The 8239-nt window shown below is 35.9% G+C and overlaps 1 long non-coding RNA gene across 2 annotated transcripts in view; it reads right to left on the bottom strand.

Annotated features, from left to right (window-relative positions):
* LOC128248918 (uncharacterized) overlaps positions 1-8239 on the bottom strand; it is a 226856-nt gene that overhangs the window by 74467 nt on the left and 144150 nt on the right. For both annotated transcript variants that reach the window (XR_008265069.1, XR_008265070.1), the window contains exon 2: positions 5078-5172. This is a non-coding gene — a long non-coding RNA (uncharacterized LOC128248918). The remainder of the gene's footprint in view (positions 1-5077; positions 5173-8239) is intronic.

Raw genomic sequence — 8239 nt, 5'->3', positions numbered from 1 at the left:
TATACACATGTATATTATGTACCCCCATAAATAATGTGATTTTTTTAATACTTTAATTTTCAAAATTAAGATGAACAAAGTTATTTTTGAATCTAAAATATACTCTCCTTCGTTTTCTAGAATGCTCTTCCATCTATCTGATAGACTTGCCAGGCTCCTCTTCCAAAATTCACTTGTCCGTCTCGAAAAATACTCCACTACTGTTCTGACCTCGTCTACAGAATTCATATTTTTTCCGTCCAAATGATTTTGAAGATTGCGGACTTAATGATAATCAGATGAGACAATGTCCGACGAATATGGTGGGTGGGGCATCGTTTCCCATTCAAACTGCTCCAGCCTCTGGAATGTCATCCTCGGTGTATCCTCATTGTATCTGGCCAAGCATTATCCTGATGGAAGAACACCTTTCTTCTTGAAACCAAAGATGGTCGTTTTTCTTCTAGCGCTGACTTGAATGACCAAATCCAAGCTTCTCTGCTAGTTTCTCAACACTTACGGGGATTTTGTTCCACCAGAGTTTGCAGGACGCACTCGTCGGGCTCTACAGATCTTGCAGGATGAGGCTCGTTTTCTAGGTTGTAGTTTCCGGCTCGGAATTTCTGGAACCACAGTTGAGACTGGCTTACGCTTATTGTCTGATCCCCATATACTACATTAATATTCCTCGCACTTTCCATTGCATTGTTACCGTTACTGAACTCATAAAGCAAAATATGCCGAATATGCACCTTTGTCACTTCCAGTACAGCTTTGAAAAAGTAACTGTTAAAATCGAACTGCACTCTTCAAAACTTGCACTAAGAATAAAGACAAGGTAAAATTACTACCTGCTTATATACAAGTTGACGCAAGTATTTTATCTCGTCCCACTCCGACTTCTATTTCATGCAACTGACAAAAACTGTATTACTTATGGGATTGTTGAAGAGCGTAGGCTCGAAACGTAAAAGACTTTTTCATTTTCAGGAGCGTCAGACTAAAACACCTGCTTGTTGTCCATACATCTGTCTTCGTCTTTAGTCTTTCTATAAATTTCAACTATGTATATATATATATATATATATATATATTTGGTATACGGAAACTGAAAGAAGCCAGCCGTATTTGTATGTATATATCTATGTGTGAGGGCCTTTGATTTTGTATTTGTCCTTCCTTACCGCTCAGCAACCCGTGCTGGTGTTTTTACGTCCCCGTAACTTAGCGTTTCGGTAAAAGAGGCCAATGGAATAAGTACCAAGCTTTAAAAAAATACAGTTCTATATTTAAGAGATGAGGAATTATGTACATTATTTACATTTGACGGATATTCAGGTGTCTTGGGGGAAATTTTGAACCTGGGTTCTCATTCCTAAGGTATTTTCGATGTTACCATTAGTATTGTTCAGGTCACTGCCAGGAATCGAACTCGGAATCTTGGGATTAATAGCCCGCGCTCTTAACCACTACGCCGTATGGCCGTGGGCAATTATGTAGTGAATTTTCGGGCTTATAAATTTAATATTTTCCTATCCTTCCTTAATACCGGTTTCCATATGCTATTCATATCTGCATATAGGGGAATGTATAAATGTATGCAAGCTTACATACACGCACATACACACATACACACGTACATGCATATGTGAGTGAATTCTGACCGAGACATGTTAACTTGACTCAAGATACGCATTGTATATCCGCACCGCGCGCACGCACGCACACACTCACACGCACGCACACACTCACACGCACACACACACACATAGAAAGAGAGATATACAGTTTGACTGACAGACAGAAACATGCACACAACTGTGATAAAGATATAGTGATAAAGAGTGAAAAGAAAGGAAGATGGTGATCGGGATTCTTAAAGTAGTCCACAAGTTAATTCTAAAATATTAGGGCGGATTTAGTTGATAGCTCGACCTAAGAAACCTGGCAGCTAGCGTACAGTACTTCTCAATACCAACACTATCGAAATATTTTACCTTTTCCTCTGCTAACACCTATATTGCCTATCGTTACCGTTATGACAACCATTACCGTCGTCAACATTGTAGACACGTATCTATTGCCTCCCTCTCGCCACCACAGAATAAAGAAAACCAAAAACGAAAAGCAACAAAGAATATGTGTATATCATATCCTTTCTTTCTTCACCTCCACCACCACTACCCGTTACCCTGTCATGCCACCCTATATTGTGGCTCTATTTTATTCAATTCTCTTGTCAATTCATGCATGACTGAGCCAAAATGGATCCGAAAAACTCGTTTTAGTTGGTCTTTTCAATGTATTAGCGAGACAGACAATGTTGGCAAACTGTGAAAGGATAACATTACCGTGATCGTCTGTTTCAATGAAATAAAGTGAACAGAAAACAAAACAAAATAAAACAAAAGACGGCAAGCGAGAGAGGGGGGAGAAGAGGTAGGAGGAGGAGGGCAAACACGAGAGACATGATGGGCAAACAATTAGACAAAAGGAGAAATTAAAGAAAGACGTAATGGGCGCAGAAAAATAGTTAGGGAAAGAAGAAAAAGAAATAAAATGAAAGGTAAAACGAAAGCGTGAAAAAAGTTGATGGAAGATTGACAGTAACGACTGAATATGAAGAAAAGGAAATAAACAAGGAAATGAATAAAGGTGAGGAAGAGATATAATATTGGTCGGATACATTAAGTTAAGAAAAAATGTATTTCTGAATCGTAAAGAACTAAATCGAATTTCAAGGCGACGACAGTTTTTATTTAATGTGGAAATATAATGAATGGAATGATAAAAACTTTCTTTGATTGTTTCGGTTTGGTAATTCTTTATGCATTCAATCAAGATTATACATTCCTAGAATTTTATATTTATCGGTGTCAAAATGATACATGGATTTCGTTTCTTAATATTTTTATTCATTTTTTTTTTTTTTTTGGAGTTTAACGTTTCTAAGATAAATTGGAATACTGTGGTAATGGACAAACCTAAGAAATGGTAATGAAATGATTATGAATTATCCGGTTACATATAGGTGTATGTGTGTATGTGTGCACACACACATGTGAAATTAAATAAATGACAAGGGTTAAGAAATGTCATGAACTTCATTAGCTTACAGTTGTTTCTGCTATTGGGTGCGATGTGCTCATATATATATAGGTATGTGTGTGTGTGTGCGTGCGTGCGTGCGTGCGTGTGCGCATTTGTGTTTGTATTTGTCTCTCACCATTTGATAACCGGTGTTAGTTTCTCTTCTGCCCCGTAACTTAGCAGTTTGGCAAAAGAGACACAATAAGTTCCAGCCTTAAAAATAAGTACTGGGATTAATCTCTTCAATTAAAATCCTCCAAGGCAGTGCTCCAGCCTGGACACAGTGCAATAACTGGAACAAATAAAAAGGAAAAGGGTAAAAAAAAGTTCAAACTTTCTAATTCGTACCCTTTGCCCTAACAATAAATTTGCTTAAATTGCTCATTGTTATTCTATATTAAACGCAACATTAAATTTATAAAATAAAATCTTTTATTTATTATAGCAAAACGCTGCACGGAAAAACGACGAAGGAACATACAGAAAACAGGAAAAAATAGACAAAGGATGCGGACACGCTCACCTCTCATCAGTTATCAGCCAATATTCGTCACAATTCACCACCTTCTCGAGAACATTGTTCAATTTTGTAACGTCAACATTGAAAAGTTTTGGGGGCATAAATGAGCGAACATGAAGGAAAGAATAAGCCAAGTACAAAAATGACGGGGGTCTCTAGATTAAACGGCAAATAGGATAAGTTAGAAGGACGAGAAAATATATAAAATGAAAAAGTAATGACAGCAACGAAAAAATATATATTATAATAAACGACTATGAGGCCTGGGCAAGGTGATGACCCGAAAGTAAGCACGGAATATTTAATCTGTTATTTCACAGTCACATACTCACCCCCTTTATATGTTGTCTGTGAGACAATAGAAAGGTCGAGGAGACACCATTGTCGCGTTGTGTCTTTAGGGCATCAGTTGATCTTAATCCGACCCTGATTATCTATACTTAATGTTTGAATGCTTATATTTAATGTTTGTGTGTGTTTGTGTGTGTGTGTGTGTGTGTGTGTGTGTGTGTGTGTGTGTGTGTGTATACGAGGTGGTATCAAAAAGTTCCCGGACTAGTTATCCATAATAAAAAATAACGTATTTACCTAAATTTTAACATTTCCTTCGAAACAGCCACCTTGCGCAGCAATACACCGGTCCCAGCTTTCACACCACTTTTGGAATCCGGTTTGGAAGTCGTTTTCCGTAATCGAGTTGAAGACCTTCTGCGATTCACTCTTGATCTCGACAAATATACATCTTTTTATTCACTTGTTTCAGCCATTAGATTGCGGCCATGCTGGGACACCACCTTGAAGAATTTTAGGAAAACGAATCGACCCCAGTATTATCCTTCCGGGGTCGATAAATTAAGTACCAGTTGCGTACTGGGGTCGGTATAATCGACTGGTCCCTTCCCCCAAAATTTCGGGCCTTGTGCCTAGAGTAAAAAAGATTATTTCTTCTTTCTCTATATCTGTTATACAAAATTCATTGCTTGTTTCCTCTACCCGTCCATCTCTATATATTTCTTCCTCCGCCCACTGCTCCTGCCCAACTATTTTCTTTATCTTATCTTCTTTCGTTATTTTCTACATCATACCTTCTTTATTTTGTCCGCTCTTTTGTATGTATGTATGTATGTATGTATGTATGTATGTATGTATATGCCTCTCTCTGCATATATATTCTCCCCCAGTTCGTTTTAATAAATTCCTCAATAATAAATTTTTGTAAGTTCGTCTATTTTTATTCAATAAATAAAAGTGAGTGCCAACATTTTATTCCTTTGATGAGATAATTTCGAAATTAAGGCAACTTTCCAAAAATAAACATTTTCAACTCGTTTCGACATCAATTTATTCCCTTTAATTTGGCAACAGTTAAATTTCTAGTCTTTTCTTTGGCTTTTTATTCCTCAATTTAACACTAGTCCCCAAACAACAACCTTCTTCCAATCATCAGCAGAAGATCGATGCGAGAAATGTTGCAAGCTGCAAACCTACCCATTGACAAAATGTAGACAGAATCTTTCTCCTTAGGATTATATTTAAGCATTTCATCGTCAAAGCCGTGCTCTAGCCTGGTCGTAGTTTAATGACTGAAAAAAATAAAAGGGAAAAGGTAAAATAAAATTCAAACTTTTTAATTTACACCCATTGTTTTAACAATAAATTTCCTTAAATACTGCTTTTTATATTAAACACATAACACAGATTTTGGCACAAAGCCAGCAATTTCTGGGGAGGAGTTACAGCTATTACATCGACTCCAGTGTTCAATTGGTACTTATTTTATCGACCCGTAAAGAATTACAGGTAAAGTCGACCTCGGCGGAATTTGAACCCAGAGCGTGAGACGGATGAAGTGACGCTAAGCATGTTGCCCAGCGTATTAACAATTCTACTAACTCTCCGCCTTAATAAAACCGGTTATATTTATCATAGTAATGTGTTGTACAGAAAAACGACGTTCTTCCCTATCTCTTGTTTTTCTTTTTGAGACTACGTCTTGAGATTCAATGATGGAAAGTTAAAGAAGTTGCACACACATCATCATCTCTAAATGAAACATCACAATGTGAATTATTTACCCCAGTTTACAACCTTTATTAACCAGCTCCATATTTTTTTGATATGAGGTAAGGCGCTTCACCTTTAATAAAATCGATAGATACATTGGTGAGACCGAAGACACCCAACAGATTTCCTATCCGTGCAGAAACTACCTTATCCAATTACTGTAGTAAAATGAATGGTGCTAAATTAGCTGCTCAACTAATCAAATATCGTGTGCTTGGACTTCGCAAACGTTTCAGGATTTCTTAAGAGTCAGGTGCCAAGTTGATGCGGCCAATGGCGCTTTCTTTGAAGAGTCAACTATGAGGGTACCACAAAGGATTGCCTGGTGGCAAGGATCACTGAGGGATCCACGAGACAATCGATTATTTTGCTTTCAGTGCATTTCTCTTTTGAGCCAGTTTCATAATCTTATATACGAGGCAAGACGTTTCACAATTATGAAGGTTGTCAGAAGTTTCAATATCTTGGATGGTCTTAAAGCTTTAATGTGTAATATCCAATAAAATGAAGGATACTTTACTGGATAATGTGACCCTGTTTTCTACATCCGAAGGAAGGCTCGACAGGAAACGTGAGAAATCTCTTAACAGCAAACAAACATCTAAAATAATAAATAAGTTATTAATTAGACAGAAGGTTTTAAAATAAGACAAGATGACGAGTGAACTTCAGTCAGATCTTTTCTGTTTGGCTACACTTTTTGAAATTTTAAAATTAAGAGAAAACTTTTAAATTTGGTGTATTGGTGTAATATTTCACGCTAAAGGATCTTTTCTGTTTGGCTACACCTGTGGAAATTTTAAAGTTTAATGAAACTTTTAAAATCTATTCATTTGATGTAATTTTCCACGCTGAATCTCAGGGACTAATTCACTTTTTCCAGGAACATTAAAAAAAAAGTTACAGAGGTTTAAAGTTTGATCATTTTTACCCAATCAGAAAACAGGATTTGGAAGTTGTCATTTTGTGCATGGCTGCACGCACGTGTTGTCAACTGGAAACAAATGAAATATGGGCAGGATTCTACTTTAAGCAGGACATATAACACCTCATAACTTTTGTATTTATTGAAATTTTCAGAAAATTTTTGCGAATTTGTATTCTACACAGGGAGGTTCGTATAATTATACACCCCAAACAAAATAATTTGATGCGTGATTTAAGGCCTATTTAGCTATTATTTTTAGGACATCTCAAGACCATCTCATACCTCATGTGCTTTAAGCATTTAATAAGCGAAACTTAACCACGTGGATACGTAGCTTAGTGATAACTTGGCTTGTTACTGTGAAAACAAGTACCTATATATATGTCTGTGGGTTTTGATTGGCCAAAATTACCTCAAATTTGCAAACTTTAAAAGTGATTAACTATTCATTTATTGAGTTATGGTGAAAATGAATTTCATGTTAATGATTACGATACAAAACAACACCAATACACTAAATATGAAATCAACTGGAACAAAAATTGAAGACATTAAAAAGTGGCAGCCAAACAGAAAAGATCCACTCTGGATCACTGGGCCTAATTCACTTGTTCCAGAAAAATCTTTGAAAAACGTTTAAAGTTTCATAATTTTTACCCAGTCGGAAAACAGGATTCAGAAGCTGTCATTTTGAGCGTGACTGCATTTGTAAGACGACAAAACATGGCGATCATAGCACGCGCTGTAAGTATTTAATAAGCGAAAGTGACCAAAAAAACGAGTAAACAACACATATTTTGTAGTTGTTTTAAGCATTCGATATGCATTTAATGCGAAAAATAAAAAAAAAGAGAGTAAACACATTTTGTAGTTTTAAGAGCAGAAAAAAAAAACAAACTGTAAATAGATGAAATATTTCGTAAACACAAGTTTTTCGGTTTTCGTAAACAAACGTGTTTTATACCAACGCTTGGCTAGTTACTATGTAAACAGGTACCTTTATGTCTGTGGCTTTCGACTGGCTAAAATTGTCTCAAATTTTCAAATTTCAAAAGCTATGAACTGTTTATTCATTGATTTATTGCGGAAATGAATTTCATGTCAATAATTACCATACAAAACTACACCAGTACACCAAATTTGAAATCAGTTGGAAGAAAACTAAAGAAATTGTAAAGTGGTTGTCAAACAGAAAAGATCCCTTCAATAGTCTAGAATTAGCTCACCTCATACTCTGCCATATACATATTCGAAGGACATATTGGGTAATATAGTTCTAGATATACCAAAGCTGCGATGGTCACTGCTTTGATCATGCATTAGCACGAAGAAAAGGCTGGCTTTGGTGAGTGTAAGCTCATGAACAAGAAAAACTACTGGTCTTGTTTTGGACTTAACGCATCTTAACTGTCACATTTAAAGATGTTTCTATTACTAACGAGACTGCATCTGCTATATTCCCTTCACTAAAAACATCCAGCACCCAGCTTGACTGACTGACTGACTGACTGACTACTACTACTACTACTACTACTACTACTACTACTACTACTACTAATAATAATAATAATAATAATGATAATAATAATAATAATAATAATAATAATAATGATAATAATAATAATAATAATAATAATAATAATAATAATAATAATAAT

The sequence above is a fragment of the Octopus bimaculoides genome, chromosome 10 (assembly GCF_001194135.2).
Source record: "Octopus bimaculoides isolate UCB-OBI-ISO-001 chromosome 10, ASM119413v2, whole genome shotgun sequence".
NCBI classification, from domain to species: Eukaryota; Metazoa; Mollusca; class Cephalopoda; order Octopoda; family Octopodidae; genus Octopus; species Octopus bimaculoides.
The sequence above is the reverse complement of the archived record's forward strand: the minus strand, read 5'-3'. Positions and strand labels throughout refer to the sequence as shown.